General features: G+C 36.9%; 1 protein-coding gene across 15 annotated transcripts in view; it reads right to left on the bottom strand.

Annotated features, from left to right (window-relative positions):
* The window catches only part of epb41l2 (erythrocyte membrane protein band 4.1 like 2), a 93,311-nt gene extending 70,553 nt beyond the window's left edge, over positions 1-22,758 (bottom strand). For all 15 annotated transcript variants that reach the window (XM_073816899.1, XM_073816902.1, XM_073816912.1 and 12 more), the window contains exon 1: positions 22,621-22,758. The gene's annotated coding sequence lies outside the window, so the exon portion shown is untranslated. The remainder of the gene's footprint in view (positions 1-22,620) is intronic.
* Between the last annotated feature and the right edge of the window lie 2,371 nt (positions 22,759-25,129).

Below are 25,129 nucleotides of genomic sequence, written 5' to 3'. Positions count from 1 at the left end.
TTTTCTCATTGCCACAAATGTCAACGATACATTGGTTTGGTGTTTTTTTTTTTGTTTTTTTTAAGTAAAAATATGCAATATGCAATTTTCATGTTGTGATTAATTGATAATGCTTTTATCACAGTATACAGTATTGAAATTGATTTGATTTGCAAAAAAGTGGTGTCATAATACAGTATAACAGGTTTAGTAACTATTTTCTTATAACAAAAATAACTAAACATTTAAATACAATAAAGCAATACACAAAAAAGTTACATAATTTACACAGACTAGTGCAAAATAATTATAAAGAGCAATAGGTATAACTTTACAGTAAAATCTCTTAGTTAATGCATCAATATTCACAATAGCTACATAAGTTATTAATCTTTGCTCATGTTAGCTCATTAAATTACAGTTGCGACTTTTGTCATTAAATATTGGAATTACCTAAGATTAATGAATGTTTAGAAGAATTTTTCATTTTCATTTTTCATGTTTGAGATATAGCCTATTGAGTTTAAATATATAAGTACTTAAAATGCTTTCATATTTCTGAATAATTTGTTATAAATGATTATTTTCAGTATTTTGATGTGGAACAATATCGATTCGCCTCTCACAATGTGACATGCTCTAAACACGCCTCTTAAGCATGCAGAATAATGAACGTTTTTGGGGGGTTTTAATTCGCGGCTTTGAACGATTACGTAATCATGGCATCCTTAATCGTGATTGCAATTAGAAATTCGATTAATTGTGCAGCCCTACTTAATTCCAAGTTTTGAATAAACTCCCCGTTTTGTAAATACATGTAAAAACCATGGAAATAAATCATTTATTACAAAACAGACGTCAAAGGACAGCACAGAAGTGTTTGTGAGGATTCTCAGTGCACAGTCTGGAAATTAAAAATATTCAAGTTGAATGTCTACAGCGATTTTAAAGTTTTTTAAATCATCAGATGTGCTTTAGGAAGAAATAGGTCTAATGCAAAAAGCATTATGAGTGGCACATAACCCAGTGCTCCGGTCAGCTGTTGCTCTGTGTGATGGTGACAGATCTCTCAGACAGAGTCGGGCTGAACACGCAGTCACAGTGTGTCTGTGCTGAGAGCTTGTGTTTGCTTCACTGCTGCTCATCCACAGGAATGCAGATCTGAAAAACTCCAGCAGTTTCTGAACTCAGCACTGAACTGCGCTCACATGAATCTGACGGCGGGACGGCCCATAAAACTTGAGACTGGCTGACCAACAACCATAAAACTACATTCACAACAATCTGCCACTGAGTTGCATGTGTTACGTGATTCAGCATTCGTACGGTCAGACCGTCAGTAACTGTGTTACCAGTTCATCTGCTGCTCCGCTCACTTCACACCAAATTTGAGTCTTGTGATGGCAATAAAGAAAGAAGCGATTAAAGTCACCTGACAGCACAGAGACAGACGGGTGAAGAGAGACTCCTCTGTCTGTCTGTCTTACACACCTACAAACTATAACACTCACAACTAACATACTGTACACTACACACTAAGAACAGTTTTGGCTCAAAAACTCAATCTTTTTGAGTTATGACAACTTCTAATCAAATACTATATTGAGTTACTATTTTTGATTACATCTACAAAAAGATTCCAAGTAGTTGAGTGGTTTCACTGAAACCAATTAATCTTAGTCAACAAGGCATGCTAAATATAACTCAGCATGTAAGTTAAGTTCAAATAAATACTGCTCAATTTTCAGTTATCAAGGCAATTTTGAGTTACTATAATGGAAAAAAAAAACTGAAATGAGTATTAATCATATAAATTACACACAATTTAAAGTTGTAAGACATAAAGATCAACATTGTCAACAAGAGGGCTGGGAATCGATTCCAAAAAGAACTGATTCCGAGGCGCTGGGAGTCGACTCCTAATTCAGAGCCGTTTTCAGTTTAACAAAGCTCATCTATGGGTGCCTCTCAAATGGAATGCCGCATATCTCGGCCACTAAGCCTTTTGTTTGAGAAGCACCCATTAATTCACCGATTTAGAAGTCTGAATTATTTCCACAAAAAGGTTCTTGACAGATTGTTTTACTGAACTAGTTCAAAAAACTATTCAGGTTTTTTTTTTTTTAATGGTGGAACTGGCTTATGTTGTCCACAACATAAGCCACAATTCTGAGTGCTGCACGACAGAATAGATCATGACCTGATCGAGGGTCTTGATCTTATGTCCATAAATAAAATGCATTTTTTATCAGCCAATGATAATTCTGAAAGAAAATGCAGAGAGCACAAACCAGTGGCAGAGAGTGCATCTGATTGACAGATAAACCACAAGCTCCTATATCAGTGTTGTTGTTAATGTTTCAGAGTATAGTTTCTTAATTTTGTGCAAAGCATATGGTTCAAGTGAACATCACTTAGCTGAACTTTGCACTGTATTTTAGACACTTCATATCTTGTTTTTTTCATGCAATAAACGCATGTCCAGTGCTGAGCTGTGGGCTATGACTAATTTCATGGGCAATGCAGACAAAATTGCAATTTAAAATCAATCAAAGCTATAGAAATGTATTGTATTTTTTATGACCTTTATATCCTGCAGTCATTGTGATATTAGGTTCCTCCATTCCAAAAAAACAAGAATTGAAAAAGCACAGTGAGGATTCCAATTCTTGGAATAGATTCCAGAACCAGGACTCGATTCCAAAAATTTCAGTATCAAAGAGCCCTAGCCAACAAAGCTCCTCAATGTACTGTTTGCAACTTAAAAGGTTTAGTTAAATTAACAGATTTTATAACTTGCAACCATGCATTTATTTAGTGATTTAAGGAAAGGAAAAGGTGACATGTGACCAAGTATGGTGACCTATACTCGGAATTTGTGCTCTGCATTTAACCCATCCAAGTGCACACACACAGTAGTGAACACACACCTGGAGCAGTGGGCAGCCATATTGGTATTGAGGGTGGAAAGAGTGCTGGTCATTCACTCCCCCCACGATAATCCCTGCCGGACCTGAGACTCGAACCCGTAACCTTCAGGTTACAAGCCCAACTCTCTTAACCATTACGCCACGACTGTCCCTACTATTCCCTAATTTAATAACATTAAATTCAAGTTTAAGATGTGGTAACAGATCCTCTGAACTTCCTCTGTGTATCGCAGAATATTTGTTATTAAATGACCAAATGAAGCAGTAATGAGTTCAGTTCAGTTTAACCTGCAGTATTAATCAATTTGCATGTTAGAGACATTTCTTCTATACATATGCATACTAGGGGTGGGCGATATGACCTAAAATTAATATTTTAGTATATACAGTATTTTTCATCTTTTAAACAGTGACTGTATAATATCACGGTATTACTTTTTTTGGTACATTTTGGGAGGAGTAGCCTGTCCTGTCCCTTTAGTATATGAATAAAGTTACTATTTTTATAACATAAGTAAATGGTAGGTATCCTTATCAAAAAGAGACATGGGAGAGTATTATGCATTCTCAACATATTTATTTTGCAAAAAACCTAAAGATCTTACTTAGTGTACAACAAAACAAAAAAATATTTCTTATTGAAATTTAATTTCTGCAATATTTAAAACCTTTAAATAACTGGAGGAAATCAACCCATGGCAACAGGTTAAAAGTAGATCAATTATGTGGGGAAAAACGCAGACTTGGCAACACTGCACCCAACACGAGCTGCAGGAGTTAATGTCATTGCACACATGAGTACGAAATTTTTGTCCGAGATTTCTGCACATAAAAAAAAAATACAGGTTATGTTAATCGAGTTTACACACTGCCTCTGAAACTTTCGTCCGTCATAAAAAATTGGATCGTGTTTGATTTTCTGCATTTTCGCATCCATAATAAGCATTTTGATAAAGATGGCGAATATGAGAAAACTGAAAAAAAAAAAACGCATACGAAAATCAGACTCAGTGTACAATGACCTCTAGATTTGAATGATCACGGGTCGAAAGTAAAGAGAGATGACAAAAATAGACTGGAGGATTTGCTGCAATCTTGTACTCACTGACAAATATCTGTTATATCTGCTCCCTTTACACAGAGTGTGCGTTATCGTAAAATCGAAAGTAAAAGTAAACAGCGCGAGCACCAATTTAAAAGCGATTTCTATACCCTGCATATTGAAAGTGCAAAAATTATATACAATATTAGTTGTGATCCGCTGTATAAATCCTTCGGCCGGCCGACCAGGAAAAGTCCCGTTTTTTTTTGCCACTCCGCCCCTGGTATAGGCTACAGGACCGACCTTTCTTCACGATGTTTCACCAGTCGTTTAATGGCCACTCCCCTTTTACCTACCACCTGCAAAGCTGATACGAATATGTTTTACTTTATTTACAACAAGATATATAGTATAAGGACAGGTTTTCAGACCACAACAGAACGTTTGAAAATTTAATGCCTTATTATTTAGAATTAGCTATTATTTATGTAAATGCAGCCGTTCGAGGCACATAATTGATTTATTACGGTATTGACGGTATTAGAAAATCCATGTCGTGACACCGGTGTACCGCCCAGCCCTAATGCATACATTCATCTGTAGAGTACACAGGTATGATACTCTAAACACACACACTCTCAGAGCACACAGAGACAGGAACAGATTCAGGCCGCTCTAAATCAAGTTACTGTAATGGGTTTACAGCTGCTCTCAACTGCAAAATGTGACTCCAGCACGTAAACACACACATCAGGGACAGATGGTTTGGGTCAGCAGTCACACACACTCATGAGGAAATAAACTCAGGTTGCAGGACACTGGACAGAGGAATGTCAGCACATTTACTGTATTCTGTGCTGTGAGTGTTTGTGTGTGTAACTTACTCATAACCACCATCACTAATGTGTGTGTGATCAAGTGAATGTGTAGATAAGATCACACAAGACTGCTAGTGACATTCACAAACCTCACAACACAAGTCCAGCACAAACACTGACAGTATTTATAAACTCATCCATCAGGATTTGACTAGATTATTAAAGCAGACTGTGATATTACTGGTTAATATTAGTTAGCCCCGCCCAGAGCCATTTAGAAACAGAGTTGCGACACGCTTTGATCTCGCCGCCGCATGGTCACGTGGTTCATGGAGCTCTCAATAGTTCCAAACAACTCCGCGCTGTCAATGTGTTTGAATGGGTTTAAGTAGGAAAGACAGCAGTTTCACTATATTTGCAGCAATTTCGAGTAATTATTAACACATAATGTGCATTGATTGTGTATTGATAACTTTTCTGAATACGCTTTACAATCACATTTTATTCTGGGGAGTGATAAAGAGACATAAGTAATATGTTCTCATACTCTCTGGCAGTCAAATGTGACCAAACACCTTAAGTGTAACTTTTATTCAATTAAATAATTGTAATATATAGTTCAGTTCTATTTAGTTAATATTTTGAGGAGGGTTTTTTTGTACTAAATAATATGTGCAATAATGATCCTCACCATTTAAAAGACAACATTTTCTAATATAGTATTTATATTATAGTTAGTGTGATATTTAAGGTTAAATACATTTAAATTCGTATTTGGACAAAATCAAACACTCTCTTTTTTATATGTTTCGATTTAATGTTAAATAAAAAAAAAAGTAATTTACTCGTGTTATTTTTTGATATTCAAATATACAACATAACTGAATATTATAAAAGGCAAGCAAAAATGGCATTTAACATAACAGAAAAGACGAAAATAGTGTTTAAAAAAAACCAAATTGCATTCGGCATACATTTTTATCGTATTTCTTGAATTCAGTCTTTACTGAAACTCATTCAACCTCCTACAGGGAGAGAAAGATTGCAGAAAGACTAAAAACGTAAATATGACAACTAGTATCTGCTTATGGTCGCTATTACGGTGTTTCTCACATTATCTAACTGCAATTACAGTATAACTGTTTATTATCTAACAACAAACATTAACTATAACACGCTTCATAAAATACCACTACTGGCCAGATTTTCGAGAGGTCAACTGATGCGTTAAAATGTAAGAAAAAAAAAAATCAGTAATTTCTTCAATTTACAGGCGACTGTGCTTGAGAAGTGCTGAAATGAATGGGCTTCTATGGAGGAACTATTGGTTGTTTGGAACTATTGGCCGCTCCATCACACACTTTACTTCCGCATTCCTCAGTTCCTATGGAAGCCTATGAGAGTGTCGCAACTCTGTTTCTCTATGGCTCTGGCCCCGCCCACATGGCCTTCATGATGTCGGCAGTTTAGAACAACATGCACTGGTTAGCTGACTTCAGGTTGACAGAGGTGCACAGAGGTTAGCCAAATATGACACAGCTCATTTACATACAGAAGTCTTAAAGGAGCAGTACCTAATTTCTTTGCAAAAATAGAATGATTGCATGTATATAAGCCAAAATCTGCATGTTTGTGAGAGACAAATCCATCATCAAAATATTTTAACCTCCATGATCCATAATAAAACCTCATCCCGTTTTCCTCTCACATCAAAATCCACAAAGATTCTCTCAGTGGTCGACAGCTGCAGCATCTTTAAACACGGCCGTTTCTGAGCAGCATGTTTGGAGTCTCGGGTCAGTGTTTGACAGATCAGAGACAAACTGTTTCTCATGTCTTTGGTTTTTTCCTCTCGCCCGCTGCCCCTTCCAGTTGCCGGGGCTCAGGGTTGCCATGGAGACGGGCAGTTCCTGGTTACGCATGCAGTTTGTGTCATGTCAACTCAGCAGCAATAAAAGAAGGTCAAAGCGAGAGGGAAGCGCTGAACACACAGAGGACGGCACGAACACACACACGCACAATGAATCTGCGCGATCGCACCCGCTGGGCTGGAACAAATTGCCCTCATTTAAGAGTTTTAAATAAACTGGAAACATCCCTGAATACACTCCACTCTAGCGAGTAATGAATTATTCATGTGGCGTTTAAACATGCGCACTTGTGGATGCGGAGCGGGCTGGATTCACAAGCGTTTCTTCAGTCGCAGAGGATGCAGGAGCCACGCGCACTTCTGTGTGTGTCTCTGTGTGTGTGTGTGTGTGTGTGTGTGTGTGTGTGTGTGTGTGTGTGTGTGTGTGTGTGTAGGTCCCTCGAAGTCAACACCACCCTGGACTCACTGTGAGCGGTTTATCAGCACATTGATACAAAAAGAAATGCAGTGTCTTTCACTATCTTTCCTCAAACTTATTCACATTTACAAAGATGATGCTTGGGGTTCTGCTGAAAATCTCAGAGAAAGATTAAATTAAATTTATAATTTTATAATTTTATATAAAAAAAAAAAAAGAGAATTAAATCATGCTTCATGCATTCTTTTTTACCAAATCTGATATTACAAATAGGGTTGGGCATTTTAGAACCGGTTCCAAATCTCCGATAACTCAAAATGCGTACCTAAACAGTCAAATACACACATACATATTTCAAAATGAGGCGCTTGGTGATTATTCATATAAACCTTTGTCAGTTATGTCTTAAACAATCATAAAATGTTAAGAATGAAAATTTGTGTGTAACAATATTCCTTCTGCTGTCTCTGTGCTTAATATTAATATTAAAATGTAAAAATACAAAGAGAAAAAAAACAAATCACTCACTGCTCTTGAATGAAGGACTTTTGTAGTTTTAATAAGAAAAAAGCATGTTTAATTCTTACAGTGAAGACCCCGTTTAATTTACATTCAATAATTTCATTCAATTACATTCAATTTCTGTAGTAGGCTGTTAGACTACTTTAGACTAGCATAAAAGTATTCAGTTTTTTTCCAAGAAAAATCTAAGTTTTTTTATTTGTATCTTTTTTCTGTTGTATTGCTATCTTTAAATTAATCACAAGTTTTAGACCCAGTCATAATTGTGATTACAATATTGACCAAAATAATCGTGATTATGATTTTTGCCATAATCGAGCAGCCCTTAATGTTTGAAATTTAAATTAGTCTTGTTTTTTTTTTGTTTTTTTGTAAAACCATAGGCAAAAGGCTAATAAATATGTTTGACATCTAAATGTTTGACTTTTGAATAGATTTTTTGTATCTCATTGGAATCGGAATTGATCAAATTCAAACAATACCCAACACTAATAACAATCACAATACCAGTCAGAATGAATATTTTCCTGACAGCCCTAGTTTTAGATACTAAGACAAAAAAAAACGAATGCGTTTTTTATACAGGTTTATAGTAGTGTTGCATGATATACTGGTACTATAAAGGTATCGCAATACCCTGCTTTTAAATACAGTATGATTCTGCATTTTACTGGGACCGGTACTTTAAGATTGTATTTTAATAAGAGGCATATTAACACTGTTTATTTAGGTCCTATAAAGCGAGATCCAGTCATAAAAAACTGAATTTGCAGCATTACGCAGAACATCACAGAATTTGCCTATTTAAATATGAATCCTGCACATAACTGTATGAATGAACACACGAACACATACTTAAGCACGCGTGACACTCACTGTGTTTTCAGCCTCTGCCGCCTCAATATTTGAGTACATGATGAATACATAAACATTACCTCTAGAACTGCTGTGGATCAATTCATTAACATTTTACCGTTACTTAAAAAAAACATTCTCAAATCATATACAAACAGAAATGTAAAGGCAGCAACTCAAAATAAAAGTTCAGTTTAACTTGACAAAAATATTACTTAATGTAATGACAGTGCTACTACTAATAGAACTATTAAAACAATAACAATAACAACAACCAGAATTTATTTACAAGAACCGCAAATAAGCAAGACAGTGCTTAACCTTTATAAATGAGTTAGACATGTTTTAATTATAACCATTTAATGAAACTATTAAAATGGAATCCAGAAAATTCATGGAAAACTGATTCACAGAATTTTATCAAAATAAAACTGAATTTGAGAAAAAAATAAAATAGGGCCTTAAAAATATTTGTATTAATCTTTTAAGAAACTGCTTTTTTAATTATGTAGGTTTCAAATAATCAGACATGCTTTTTAATTAATATTTTGAATGTAGCCATTAAAATAGAATCTAGAAAAATTTAAAACAAAAAACTAAAACTAAATTTGGGAATAAAACTGATTTCATAAAGCACAAATAATTACATTTCTCTTTGTTTTACTGTATTTGTCATTTAGTTTGTTACTTGCATCTCTGTTCTTATTATTAACAAAGATAAATAACACAAATGACTATATCATGATATAAACTGTTATTGTGAAATGAACCATGGTCCTGTGTAGTGGCACTAAGACATGGTTTTTTATTATTTTATAAATATTCTTCAATTACTTTACCTGTCGTTCTATGGTTTTAATGTAGTATCAGTTCAGAATCTATTTTTATTTTATATTTAGTCAGGTATCGTATCAAATTCAAAATGTTGGTATTGTGACAACACTAGTTTATGGGACTAAATCAGAATCACTAAGGTCAGAAATAAGCCTTTTTATTAATATCTCATGTAATATTTAATATTAAATTTTAAATGTTAACCTTTAACTGCCACAGTGTTAACTTGGGGGGATTTCTGGCAGCAGTTTTGACCGAGGCCCCTGTTCATTTCCAACCATGACTAATGTTATTCCAATGGTGGGCAGAAAAATAATGTATTTTATTACAAATAAAATTAATACTCAGCAGCCAGAATTTAAACTATAAAGTCACATTGTGCATAATTCCCCACGATTATTCTGTTTTTTGTTTTTTTTTCTGTAAATAATGGCATTAGGAAAGCTGAATGTGCAGGAAATGTAGATTCTGTTCCCAAACTTAGTGAGCCAATGTAGACAGTCTATATAGTCTTGACTGAAGGAAAGAAGAAAAAAACAAAACAGGAAGATGACATTTTTCCCAGGACAGTGACCCGAAAAGGGCATTTGCACTGAGCTCAGTGAAAAAAAATCCATCTACTATGACAGAGGAAACACAAGAAATCTCCCCATCCATCTCAGAGCACAGAGCAGAACATATGACTGCACATTTGTGTTTATGGGAAATATAATTAAACTGGGATTAGATCCAAAGGTTAGTGACACTTTTGTTGCTTTGTGTGTTCGATGACTTATATTGTTGACATTTTAACCCCTGAACAGCCATCAGCAGCACTGCTTCACACCGCTCTAGTGAAGACTGAGGTTTAGTTTCAGTCAGGACTGCAGCCGACAGCTGGACATCTTGAGCTGATCAATGAGAGGAAGACCAATGTAAACACACACACAATCTCCACACATCATGACATCAACACTCGAGCCGCTCCAGCGTGAGATCACCGGCCGAACACTTCCAGCTGTTTGGATGCAACTCCTATCTGACATGACATCATGGCATTCCCACCCATCCGAGCCGGACCCAAGGCCCGCGCTGGGACACACGTGGATCCGCAGAGGACTGGATTCTAGATGGACTGGACTGCATCTGACCCATAATTCAAACACAAGAACACGAGCCAAAGGCGTGAGGAAGAACATCAGTCCAGATGCACACAGTTCAGATGAGCGTTGGGCAGAATAACAGCGGACGACATGTGAGAGCAGGAACTGGATGCATTGATCTCGATTGTGTTTGAAAGGGTTTTTAATCTTCATGCAGTGTCAACCTTTTGCACTCAAGGCGTGACACGCTGAAAAACCCATCAGCATCAGTTCAACCGCAACCCTGCAAACATTTTTTAATTCAGTCTTAAGTAGCACGGGTATATTCGTATATATGGCATGGGTCAAAATTATCAATTTTTCTTTTATGCCAAAAATCATTAGGATATTAAGTAAAGATCATGCTCCATGAAGATATTTTGTATCTTATATTTTGTAAACATATCACAAATTAATTTTTGATTAGTAATATGCATTGCCACAAACTTATATTTAGACAACCTTAAAGATGATTTTCTCAATATTTAGATTTGCACCCTCAGATTTTCAAATTGTTGTATCACGGCCAAATATTGTCCTATCATAACGAACCATACGTCAATGGAAATTGACCCTTCTGACTGGTTTTGTGGTCCAGGGTCACATTTTATCATCCAGTAATCTACAACCAGCACAACTCAGATTTGGTCATCACCCACCGGTTCCTAATTAAGACACACAGACATTTGTTAACGAGGTTTAAGCGGAAAAATGTCCCATGAGCAAACACTCAAAAACATGCTGCTTTATGTAATCTGTGCGGCCATCTGTCCCAAACAGCCTTGTGGTTTTGGGTGCTGAAAAAACTGTGTTCAAAATGTTCATATCATCCGTTTGGCATCCTGTCTGATTCCAGCATCAGGAGATTACAGAGGAAACCAGCACAACACCCATCACATTATGAAACAAAGACAGAGAGAGAAAAGCTCCTGTGTGTCACTCCTGAACCAAAAAACTAATCAAATTCAGATGAGGAAACTTGTTCAAAACTATCATTACTCTATTTTGTTTGATGACACTACACTCTTAAAAATAAAGGTGCTTCATGATTCCATAAAGAACAGTTTCACAAAAGATTCTTTGGGGTGAAAGAAAGTTCTTCGGATCATTAAAAAAAGAAGAGAGAGAGATGGTTCTTTAAAGAACATTTGACTTTGTGGAACCAAAAATGTTTTTTTCCTGTGTTTTAACCTTTTAAAGCACATCAATGACACACTTCAGCTTTCACTTTTTGACTGTACTACAGCAATGAATGTGAAGAAGCGAATGAGACTCCGTCAGTCGGCAGAAAACACAGCGTACTGCAGCCAAATGAACTGGGTCAGGCACCACAGGTTCTACCCAACATAAAAAGCTCTGGTTTCCATCCAAGCTCTATGATCAGAGACATTAAACATGGATAAAACAATTCGTCACCCTTACAGTCTAAGGCTCATTGCCTTCCATGTCAGTTGCACTCATTCCTGTTGCGGATCCTCAATCTGGCAACCCTGAGGATGAGGGTAACTACACACCCAAGAACTTCATTTAGACAACTTTAAAGGCGATTTTCTCAATATTTAGATTTTTTAGCACCCTCAGATTCCAGGTTTACAAACAGTTGTATATAGACATCCAAATATTGTCCTATCCTAACAAACCATATATTGATGGAAGGCTATGTATAAATAATGTAAAAATCTCAATTTCAAAAAGTTGACCTTTATGATGGTTTTGTGGTCCAGAGTCACAAATGGGTCGTTTTATTTGCACTCTTTCAGCTTTGACTGAAGACAGCCTTCATCTCATGCAAACTTCATCATCTTGCCTTCATTTGTGTGCTTGCAATATAAAACCAGTACACAATTTCTTTGAATTAACGTGTTGAGAAACAATCATTCAGTACTGGTGTCGTAAAATCTGACACTAGATAAAACGAGACACAAACCAGAGCGTCTGTCATGTTCACACTCGTTTGTGTGTGTTTCTGGGATTTGAGAGAGGAAGAGCATAATAAAGCTGTTCATATAGAGGCCAGATCAGTCCTGACAAGGAGAAAATCAGACAAAGACATCCCACAAACATGCATGTAGAGCATGGATTGAGACGTGCTGTTTGCTCTGCTCTGAATGACTATTGTGCTCAGCTCCTCTTATTCATCTCACGTTAGTTCAGCGGGCGGAACGAACTCGTCTCACTGGGAGGGCCAAACCGCTTCACTACCGCACAGGTGCGCACATCACCATAGTAACCCGCCACCGGGGTAAAGTGAGCCGCATTACTACAGCTACACGACTCAGACGTCAGGGACACATGCATGACTCATTTCAGCTTTTTCATTTTTGTCCACTAACGGAACTGCAGAAATAAACCAGCACACTCTCAAAACAACAACAACTCAAGACATGAGATCTGAAATCATCAGGGTTTTCTCCTGTTTTAAATAGAAATTACAGGAATAAAAAAAAAAAAAATCACGATAACAAAATTTTGACTCTGATACGGTACCTGACTAAAATAACTCGATACTACTATTGAACTGATACTACAACAAAAACGACAAGTAAATAAATAATAGATGATCTAAATGGAGGTTATAGTTATTTTACCCATTTAAAAAAAGCATTTTATCCCCCTTTAAAAAATGTAATAAAATATAAAATAAAATCTTCTTTCACGATATAGTAATTTTAATTCACAATAACACTTTATATCATTATGTAGTCAATTTTTCTTATTTTATCTTTGTTATTAATAATAAGAACATAGATGCAAGTAAAAAACTAAAGGACAAATACAATAAAACAAAGACACAAATCAAATGAATAGGGCCCTATGAAATTTGTTATATTCCCAAATTCCAAATTCATTTAAATTTTTCTGGATTCTGTTTTTCCAGTTTTAAATTTTTCTAGACTCTATTTTACTAATTACATTAAAAAATATTAATCAAAAAGTATGTTTAATTAATTGAAATCATAAAATGTGCACAATTTAACTGCAATTTCTTAAAAGTTTTAACTAAAAAAATGACATTTTAGGACCGTATGTATTAAGTTGTTTTATTTTTCTCAAATTCTGTGAATCTGTTTTCTATTAATTTTCTGCATTCCATTTTAATAGTATCATTACATTTAAATAATCAAAAGCATTTAGATTTTATAAAGAATTATTTATTTCCTATTTTTCCAGAAATACTGTCTTATGTCTTGTGGCAAATTACTTTTCTTGTAAATATTCATTAAATATTGTTTTAATAATATTTTTATTAGTAGTAGTAGTAGTAGTAGTAGTACTATCGTTACATTAATACTTCTGTCAAGTTAAACCGAACTTTTATTCTGACGGATTGCTGCCTTTACGTTTCTGTTTGTATATGCTATGAAACAGTTTTTTTCTTAAAACTAATGGTAAAATGCTCATGAAGTGACTCTCACAGCAGTTCTAGAGATTATGTTTATGCATTCATGTACTCATATACTGAGGCGGCAAATGCTTAAAAATACACAGCGAGTGTCACGTGCGCTTCAGTATGTGTGTAGTAAACTGTGCACCCATTCATTCATACAGAGATGCACAGAATGTGCATTTTCATATTTAAATAGGCAAATTCCGTGTTATACAGTAAATTCAGTTTTTATGACTGGATCCTGCAATTCAGTCCACGGTTTATGCTTTGCTTTAATCATATGACCCTAAATAAATAGTGTTAATACGGCTCTTATCAAAATGCTTTCTTAAAGTACCGGTACTAGTAAAATGCAGAATCATTCTAATTTTTAAAGCAGGATATCTCAATACCTTTTTAGTAGGTATATATATCATGCAACACTAGTGTACTATTAACTCTAGCCAGAGTTGATGTGGAAGGCAGGAAGCCTGTCAGTCCAATCCACTCATCTTCCCCGTCTCTCATTTCGCCCCCGTTTCAGTCGCTCCTCCTGCTGTCCGGAGCGACCCATTGAGTCCCGGCAGCACAATGCCTTCATTCACAGAGAGAGTGTCCTGACCCGCTCCGGTTCATGTAGGTGACGAGCTCCTCTCTAATGACAGCATCAGCCGCTCCTCATTGACATGAGCACAGGTGCTGCTGTTCACCTGCAGCCATCAGCACACACAAGAGCTGAACAGAGAGAGGAGACGTCAGAGCGCTGGCTAACACGGCGTGTAGATCACTGCAAATCCCTGCTCTGCTGATGGTGGCACTCAGTCAACAACATCAGTGGGAACAGGATCAATTAGCATTCACTGCGATGAAGAGGCATTTGTCAGGAGAGCCAGAGACGAGACCCCGATCAGACCACAGGAAGCTCACGTGACTGGAAAACACTATGAGGACTGTCATAATCTCCATGATTCAGAGCCAACATCAGAGAGGAAAGACTCTCAGAGATGGTGTTTGTTCAGCGATCAGTGTGCAGGAGGTCCTATGAGAGTCTGAATCTACACTACAGTGTTCGCATACCACTTTCACCATGTTAATACTGTCCTGGAGAGAGCTGCAGGAATGGTATATTTTTGTAGGTTAAAATCCAGAAACAAGTTGCATTTTAACACTTCCAGTTCCAGAATCAATGGGCTTTAAATGTGTTTTTGGTTAAACACCTGAAATAAGGTCTGTGGTTAAAGAGCAGGTCATATGGGTTTTCAAAAAATCATGTGAATATGACACTGTGTTCTGTGCTGTGAAAGCAATTTTTGTTTTGTTTTCATTGCCGAAAGATGATGATGTAAATGAATTAAAATTCATTTTTCCATGATACCACATCAATACAATTCAAAGCTATTGTTGTGTGCTTGTCATTTTACCAAGGACTGCTACTCTAATCTTGGCAAGTTCAACACAGGATTTGCTAAACGCTTGTCAATGAAAGATAAGTCCATACCTTCTTTATTTGGACCAACATGCATCTCCGAAACACAACCTGTAAGTATGATGAATACGCTGTGTGTACATTTTCAATTGAGTGCTCAAAATATCATGTTTTGTTGTGCTAATATGCAATGTTTACCTAGTGCAGCATTGTTTGCATTGTATATGGAAAAACCAATCACAACAGACTTTGCCATCTGACCAATCAGAGCAAAGTAGGCTTATGGAGGGGAGAATTTTATAGACCTTAAGATCAGAACAACTTTGAACTAATCGTTTTGAAATGATTGACAAATTACTAATATTAAACATATTTTCTGAGAAAATTACAATGTTTTCTGACCTTAGATGCATTTAAACCTGTTGTAGGGGACTCCAAAACAATATTAGGACTTTAAAAATACGATATGACCTGCTCTTTAATTAAAGCTGAAAATATTTTCATGTTTAATTCTATGACACAATACATCAGTAATACTCCCTGTGAGTTTTAAAGCTTTTACCAGTTTCCAATGAGTGTCTAAATGGGACTACAGTCGGAGTAGTCACAATGGACGGTAAACTCATCTAATCACAAGTCGCTTTTACAACCTCACTGTTTATAATCATACTATTCTAACTCAAACTTTCAGAGATGTTTTGAATAAAGACTGAAAGAGTCATCTGTATCTTTATGGTGGTGGCGCTGAAGCCATGTGATCGTTTATAGCCCGCCTACGTTTAGTGTTTTACTTTTGACAACTGAATTTAGGCTTCAAAATTCATAGTGGAGCAAATAGTGAACATTAATATGATTTAAACCTGTAAGAATTATGCACTTGTGCTGGTCACTTAGTCTATGATTCAAAAGCCACTGAACCAGCTATCATTAATTCTGTCCTCACTAAAAATGACAAATCACAGCCAATCAGAACATGTCCGCTGATTGACATACTAATGCTGACCAATGAGATCTCACTCAACAACATTAATACAGTGTTCAACATTCTGAAGATTGACATACTACACACAGTATGCACACTGCATAAACAGAAACTACAACAAAACTAAAGGTAAAGCTGTAGTTTCAACCACACAAGTTTGCAATGCTGTTTGAAAAGGTTTGCTGGAACTGCTGCCAGGTTTTGAGAATCACCAACATGTTGGTATTAGTAACAATTAGTAACAATGGAAATGCAACTACAGTTGGCTAACACATACAGGCACTGTTTGTCCTTGAGAGGCGAATGATTGTTGCACACTACAGGATTTGCAAGACAAATTCAGCAGTGCTGTACAGGACACGAGGGAACCGCTCTTTCAACTGATATAAAGCTCTGTGATTTGAAGAGCAGCGCATTTTATCCAAATGACTTCTTCTATTAGGCTTCAGGTGAAAGGTTGACTCTCTAAATTGGCGTCCTGCAGATAAGCCGTTTTTAACTACGTTTGGGAAAAGGCCAAACCCCGGGCCGTTCCTCTGCTCTCTTTCTAATCAGTCTGAAAGGAACATGCGGACTGGGACAGCTGATCCTCTGTCGTATGGTCTTACTGTCGCTGAGTGAGCTGTAAATGTCATTTAGACGGGTCATCAGCTCTCACGCAAACCACTGTTTTAGGTTTATAGGACACTGAAAGTTACCATGATTAGCAGATGATGGCCATATCCCAACTTCATCCCCAACATCCAGCTGGTTTAGTGAGCAGTTGAAGTGGACTGAAGTCTTGCTGCATGATGTAACGCCGGTGGGTCCAAAGCCCAGCAGCTCTCACATAGATATTCCCACAACTCTTCCGAATGGTTAAGCAATCGCTATCCCAGCATGCCCCAGAATTAGCAGGGCACAGTCAAAAGCGCTCCAACAGGAAACGCACCCTCAGACCTGTCCTCATTTCTAGCCATGTTATTAAAAACAACAGCTGAACGCTTCAGCGGAGTAATGTGTGAAATCAAGCACCACTTTGATGATTTAAAGTGACCAACAAGACCTGCCATTAAAAAGTCAGGCTATAAATGTGATGGTTTTTTTTTTAGGGCACTTTGAAATCAGCTTATCACATTCATTTTTTTAGAGATTTAATTAAATTAATCATGAAAAAATATGTCTAATCAATTCAATTGAAAGCTTGAAAGTTATATTTTTAACAACGGTGCTCTATTAAATGTGTTGTACCTTTCAAAAATTTCGTGCTTTATGTTTTCGTCACACAGCAGTGCATCAATATTCACACACACTACTTTCACATCATTTGATTACGTGTACAATTTTTACAAAATTCTATGACAGTTCATACTATACAGCAAATTTCCTTTTTTTTTTTGCCTGTGTTTTGTGATTGAGTTCACATTGCAGGAATCACAGGACGCTAGTTTATGATGCTTGTGCGTGTATGAACAGGCGCGTATCACTGCAGCGCTGCATCTGTGTTTGACGCGGTGAACAGTATCAAGTTAATGATTAGTCAAATAATGATGTCAGCTCTAACTCACAGTGACTGCAGTTCCACAGCGACCATCAGAAAAACAACTCAGTCATGCTGAAGGCCACAGGGACTGAAGCTCACCCCAGAGACCCTGAACACCACATGAACACCCAACAAACACCCACAATTAACTACTCACTGACTGGTAACCATGCCTCACTGCGGTCACATGACTATTTAAGCCAAATCCTGAAAATAAACATTAGTATCTCAAAGGCATAGTTCACCTAAACATGTAAAACTAGCTGAAAATATCTTCACCCTTAGGCTATCCAAATTGTAGGTGAGTTTGTTTCTTCATCAGATTTGGAGAAATGTGTCATTCCATCACTTGTTCATGAATGGGTCATCAGCAGTGAATGGGTGCCGTCAGAATGAGAGTCCAAACAGCTGATAAAAACATCACAATAATCCACACCACTCAAGTCCATCAGGTAATGTCTTGAAATGACAAAAGTTGGGTGTTTGAAAGAAACAAATCCATCATGTAAGGCGTTTTAACTAAAATATGAGTCCTCATTCCATAATAATGCATCCTCCAGTGAAAAACTGGTCTGAATCAGGAGAGAAATCTCAGATCAAGCACCATTTACAAGCCAAAACAGCTCACTCTAAACAATTATGTGGCTGGACTCTCATTCTGACGGCACCCATTCACTCCAGAGGATCCATTGGTGAGCAAGTGACTGAATGCTACGTTTCTCCAGATCTGATGATGAAACAAACTCACCTACAATTCGGATGGCCTAAGGGTGAGGATATTTTCAGCTAGTTTTCAGCTAGTAAGTACAATAAAAATAAGTTACCAATCAATCAAACGAAATGGTATTAACAAAATTAATTTGTACTACAGACAAGTCACTGATTTAATTACTGAAACATGCATTCGTTTGATTTGTTTGTGTCAATTAAAGCAAGTGACTGTCTTTATGAATGGCTAATTGATTCATTGACTCACTAACCTTGTTTAAAAAGGCACATTCATTCATTCATAAACGAAATGAATCGAGATGCGCAGCGGCTCAGTTGTGACTTGTTTCCAACTATCTTTGACAATGAAATAGACTAAATCAGGCAATATCAACTTAACTGTTGTATTAAATCAATATCCAATTTACAAACTCCCTTAAAAATCATTAAAAGCTGTCATCTTAGTTCATCACGATCTCACAAAGTTCCATTATAATCAACGAAGCTCTCTACACTGCACAATCACTCTCTTATTTACACTGAAAAGATTGAGATATGTCTGTGATGCATTACTCAACGTTGCAAAAACAAGTAGAAAACTTTGAAGCACCCCTCAGCGCAAACACGATTATGCTGATCAAGTCAGTCTAACTGGTGCTCCTAAATATTTTTTCATAGTGGCATGCAGTAGTTTTCAGTCGGTTTGGTTGAAAACACGGCTTTGTTAATGTGTTGATGAAACTGTAAGGTTGTACATGTGTTGCATGGTCACATGTGGGAGACACAAACAAAGCAGCATGTCTGTCATACTCAGATGTTTATCAATCAAAGGAAAATGATATGGTGTGTAACTAGGCAAAACCCAAAGCAATAAGGGTGGCAACAACAACCTGAAGCAAACCAAATCGAATTAACATGAATGATTGCAATTTAACTAAAAAGTAAAATAGTTTGGCATGCTGCAGGCTAACAAGCAAAAAAGAAAAGTGACAATGACTTTCTCATTTCAATCATAACACATGCTGCACTCGCTCAGTAATCTCACAACAAACATGTGAAATTATTCTGATGCTTTTCTGCTGTCTGTTTGTGTACATGTGTGTGTTGAGCGCTCGTAAAGACATTGCACGAATCCGACAGATGGTCTGGGATAAAGCCGGTGGATTCTGCGACCAGCGGAAAACCATCCAATTGGAAGTAAAACCCTCACAGCTCACCCAATAGAGATCCATACTCCACCAAAAACCTGACACTCGAGCACAAGCTAATCCCTACAGCGCTCACAACGGCTTAAAGTGGCCGCAGCAGGGAGGGGCCACACGTTTCACATGACGTATTGTTTTGCATTGTCAAAACAAGTCCTGAAATCCTGAGACAGTTGAATGGGAATGAAACCGTGCACTGGTGCTTTTTTGGCGGCCGTTTCTGGTCAAATATTAGCAGGTACACATCACATGATCCACACTGACACTTACAAATGCAAATATTTGCCACTTCATCACATGCATGTTGCTATTCACCACACAATACAGACTCGTACATGCATTAGAGAGTATTAGAAATTAAAATAAGAAGCGTTACAGCAACACACCGTGAGTGTGATTCACACGGGAAACAAGTTCAATCTAAAGCTGTGCTGACCCTGCATCATACAATCAATCGCACAATCAAATGTCATACTTTGTGCACTAGGCAGTCTGTGTTTGCATCCAGAAACAAACTCGCATTGCAGTAAGATGCACAAAAAATAATACTGAAATAAATACCAAAATAAACACTTAACCAAACTAAATATACATATATATCTTATTTGTTTGGCTGCATATCAACATATCAGTAAAAAAAATGCTCGATACATTTCCAGAAACTTTTCAAAATTCCAGGAATATTACAAAAAAATTCCAGAAAAGTTTTCCAAATTTCTGGAAAGTTTCTGAGATTTACTGGAAATGTTCCACCTTTTTGCAACCCTAATATCATGTGACCATTAATCAACATCAAAACTGTAAATGTGTTGTTAAAGTATTGGAACAGAAGTTAAAAATCACTGGCTTTAGAGAGAAAAAATTAAATTATGTAATCATTTCTTCTGTTAAACATAAGATGATATTTCGAAGAATGTGGCTAACCAAACAGTTGACGGTAGCCATTGACTTCCATAGTATGGTCAATAGAGTTTTAACAATGCGATCGGCCATATTGGTGACACTGAATTTAAACAATGCCACTGAACCAATCCAAACTTGCATATTTTGCTGATTATTGTTGCTGAAAATGATAAATTATCGTCAAGTTTTGGGTTGTACTAATCGGTCAGACTGAAAAAAAAAACCATTTGTAGTATTACAGACTGCCAAAAGTTATAAATCAATGAGAAGAGTGCAAAAAAAAATCTGAGGAAAAAAAGGCGTCCGTGGTTGGCTAAACTGAACCAGGATTTCCAAGGCAAAAATCTTGACAACATTCTTGTTTGTTCTTATTTCCAGTCAGGTTAAATATCAGGCTAATATCTTAATTAATACTGCTTGTACGTTTCTTTACCACCTATTAACTTTAGTTTGTCAAAATATTGCACTCTTTCCTGCTTACTAAGTCCTTCTCTATAAGTGGTTCCGCGTGGTTTTTACAGGATAAATTAGCACAACAAGGTATTTAATAGTAGTTTAATCGTGCAATCCATGCTGTTGCTTATTTCTGAGTACAGCCAATATGGCCGCATCCGGTTATCTGACATAGACGCAAATCGTGACAAAAGTGCAAACCCTCTATGGTGACCAAAACTGTTGTTTGGTTACTAAAATTCATCACAATATCTTCATTTGTGTTCAGCAGAAGAAAGAAACTCATACAGGTTTGGAACATCTGAGAGAATTTTCATTTTTGCCTGAACCTATCCCTTTGGAAAAGTGCCAGCTAACTAATAATTTATTATTAGCCTTCAAAAAATACCATACTGTTCATAGCATCTGCCAAAATTCTAGTTACTATTATTGCTTATTTTACAATAGTACACCTAAAATCCACTGCTTTAAACAGCTTAAAAACTCATTAGAATGAAATAAGTATTACATTTAAAAATTTAAAATATATCCAATGCCATGATGGCAAAAATATGACAAACAGGCTTGCAGCAACTACATTTTTAGCGTAGGGAGAAAAAGAAAACTTGGCTTTGAGGCATGTTTTTGCCAAATGTGAGGCATGCGTGCGACGCGAGTAAATTAGAACGCTTCTTTGGCATTCAACGACGTTTTCGTCGCGTCGCTCGCAGTGTGTGTGTGTGTGTGTGTGTGTGTGTGTGTGTGTGTGTGTGTGTGTGTGTGTGTTGTAAAATGAGCACATCTGGACCTGGACTGAAGGGCTGGCGTCAGAGAAACGCTTGCAGCGCTGCAGAAGATGGCGCCGCGTCATCCACATTTTTATTGCGTATTCCTCTGCGCGTTAAAAAACGCAACCAGATCGAAACACGTCAAACACATAGCGAGGACGACACGTAGTGATGTCCTGGGGCGTGTAAAGGTGACCAGACACACACACACACACACACACACACACACACACACAGGGCTGTGAGCGCGCGCCAGCCACGCGGGCAATTCACTGCATTTAGGGCACGTGCCGCTGAATTTCAAACAAACAAAAACACGTTAAAACGATTATTAACGGCCTCAAGTTGCTTGAAAATGCGCGGATGTTGTGCAGCGTCGCATCCAGATGAGTCAGTCAGGTAGGGTTCAGACGGTTAAAGAGCTGTTTAAGCACACAGACAGCAGCGATCGGTGTAAACACCACGACTGGAGATTATATCGTTACATAAAGACACCATATGGGATTTGACACGGGTTACAGAGAATTTGTCCATATGTTACACACATTTCCATCTCACAGCAGCACTAATACATAGGGTTTGGTGGCTCAACGACATTTCCAAACACCACAGCAATGCGATGAAAACACGACAGGCTGTAAATCATCATTACACGATTCATTTAAGACACAGATTCACATGGATCGTTATCAAACACTGGCCACCTGTGACAGACACATAATCGAGTATTAAAATCACACCTATCGGTGTTATCTTTTGAAAGAGCTGACATTAGACTAACGGCTCATCATAAAGTTCTCCTCAAGCCTTCAATCAGCTCCATGCGGAATCACCTAACGTTATAGGAAATATACGCAAACACCGCTGATATGATTAAAAACAGCCATGTTAGCCGTACCTTATTCAGTCTAGACGCGCTCAGCGAAACTTTCAGGATGTGGTCTCCGGTTAAAGAGCTTCCGACAGCCTCAGAAATGTAAAATTGAAATTCCCACACCGAAATCTTTCTGGGAGAAAAGCCAACGTAGTGAGACATGCGAACCCTCCCCTCTACTATCACGCTGAAGCCCGCCTCTGCGTCATTGATTGGCTGCCGGAACTCGAACTCGAGATGTCATTGGTGGGACTCGCTGCCTGTCCGGAATTCTCGTCTTCTATTGGTCAGCTCTGAGAGTAGTTTATAATAAGGATGTTGACTACAGAACTGCGGACAAAAGGAACCAGAGCGAAGCTGATGACTTTAAGTGAAATAGCGCTCACTAGTGGATATGTTTAAAGCTACACAAGAACTAGTTGACGAAACCTGCCTATTTTCAAGAATATTCCACAGCTCAAGTTTTTCAGCTGAGCACAATTGAAGACAAACTTTTGCACACACCTTGCAGAATTTGCAAAATGTAAATTATTTGACAAAACAAGACAAATCATAAAAAACATGTTTTTTTTATTTATTACTGACCTGAATAAGATATTTCAAGTGAAATACATTTACATATAGTGCATAAATTAATAGCTGAATTAATAAAAATGACCCTATTCAAAAGTTTACATACGCTTGATTCTTAATACTGTGTTTGTTGTTACCTGAATGATCCACAGCTGTGCTTTTTTTTTTTTTTTTTTTTTTTTTTTTTTTTTTTTTGTTTAGTGATAGTTGTTCATGAGTCTCTTGTTTGTCCTGAACAGTTAAACTGCCTGCTGCTCTTCAGAAAAATCCTTTAGGTCCCACAAATTCTGTGTTTTTTTTTTTGTTTGTTTTTTTGTATTTGAACCCTTCCCAACAATGACTGTATGATTTTGAGATCCATCTTTTCACACTGAGGACAACTGAGGGACTCATATGCAACTATTACAGAAGGTTCAAACACTCACTGATGCTCCAGAAGGAAAAAACATGCATTAAGAGCCGGGGGTGAAAACTTTTGAACAGAATGAAGATGTGTATATTTTTCTTATTTTCCCTAAATATCATATTTTCTTTTCATTTAGTACTGCCCTTCAGAGGCTACAGAAGATACTTATAAGTTTCCCAGAAGACAAAATAAGTTCAATTCACTCTGATCTTCAAATTCAATAAGTTTTCACCCCCCGGCTCTTAATGCGTGTTTTTTTCCTTCTGGAGCATCAGTGAGTGTTTGAACCTTCTGTAATAGTTGCATATGAGTCCCTCAGTTGTCCTCAGTGTGAAAAGATGGATCTCAAAATCAAAAACAACAGAATTTGTGGGAGCTAAAGGATTTTTCTGAAGAACAGCAGGCAGTTTAACTGTTCAGGACAAAGAAGAGACTCATGAACAACTATCACTAAACAAAAAAAGCAAATAAAGGCACAGCTATGGAACTGTTTTTTTCTCTTATGGACTATATGTAAATGTATATAAAATATCTTATTAAGGTCAGTACAAAAAAAAATTAATGTAAAAAGGCTCCATAACCCTAACTGTAATGATCAGGGTTATCACAAGGGTAACTTTCATTAGGCTTCTCTCCTGGCAAACAGGGCACACAAAAATGTTCTCCCTGGCCCTGTGAGTTTTAGCATTTTCGTAAAGCCACTAGTATGCCCAGATGGAATCCACAGACTATTTTTTAACTTTCTGCATCATATTTTATAAACTAAAGATTGTCTTAGCTTAAGCGGATAGTTGGTCATTAGTGAAGAGAAGGTCAAGGTCAGGATCTGTAAGACTAACATGCCACGAGTTAAAGATGAGGAGCAGCAGATTACCTTGAAAATGACCACTGACCACATACAGACCTCATAATGTACCAGCACTGTGAATTAATCTAAAACAAAACTAACCAAACCATTTAAAGTCCACTCTAAACTCTAAATTCACCCAATTACTAGTCCTGTGGTGAACAATTAATGCAAGTTAATAAAAAAATCAAGCCCTTTCCTCTGTTCAATATCCTGTTTCATATAGAAATACGTCACGTAACAACGCAAGTTACGTAATAATATTATTTGTTCCAAGTAACTAGTAAAGTAACGCATCACTTTTTAATTGACATGAAAATATCTTAAATATCAAATAAGTAACGCCAGTTACTTTTCCCCCTCATTTATTGATTAAAAGCTCTCCTGTCCCCATGCTGAGAGAAATTGTGAGTAAGATGTTCCTTTAGTTCTAGAATAAATGTGAACATGCATTAATTCATCTCACTCACTAAAAAAAAAGATCCAGTGTTCTTCAAAATGAATAAAAACAGTCAAATTCAACACAAACCTGCAATAATTAAATATGTTCAATAATACAAATAACCTTTATGTATTTAATCCCATTTTATTAACCGATGTCTTTGCTGCCGACCTTCGATGATCCAATTCATCCATACTAATAAACACAAATTAGCTTTTACATTTGACAAAAATAAAGCTTTTTATATTAAAAACAAACAAGCAAG

Source organism: Garra rufa, chromosome 13 (genome assembly GCF_049309525.1).
Source record: "Garra rufa chromosome 13, GarRuf1.0, whole genome shotgun sequence".
Lineage (NCBI taxonomy): Eukaryota > Metazoa > Chordata > Actinopteri > Cypriniformes > Cyprinidae > Garra > Garra rufa.
The sequence above is the reverse complement of the archived record's forward strand: the minus strand, read 5'-3'. Positions and strand labels throughout refer to the sequence as shown.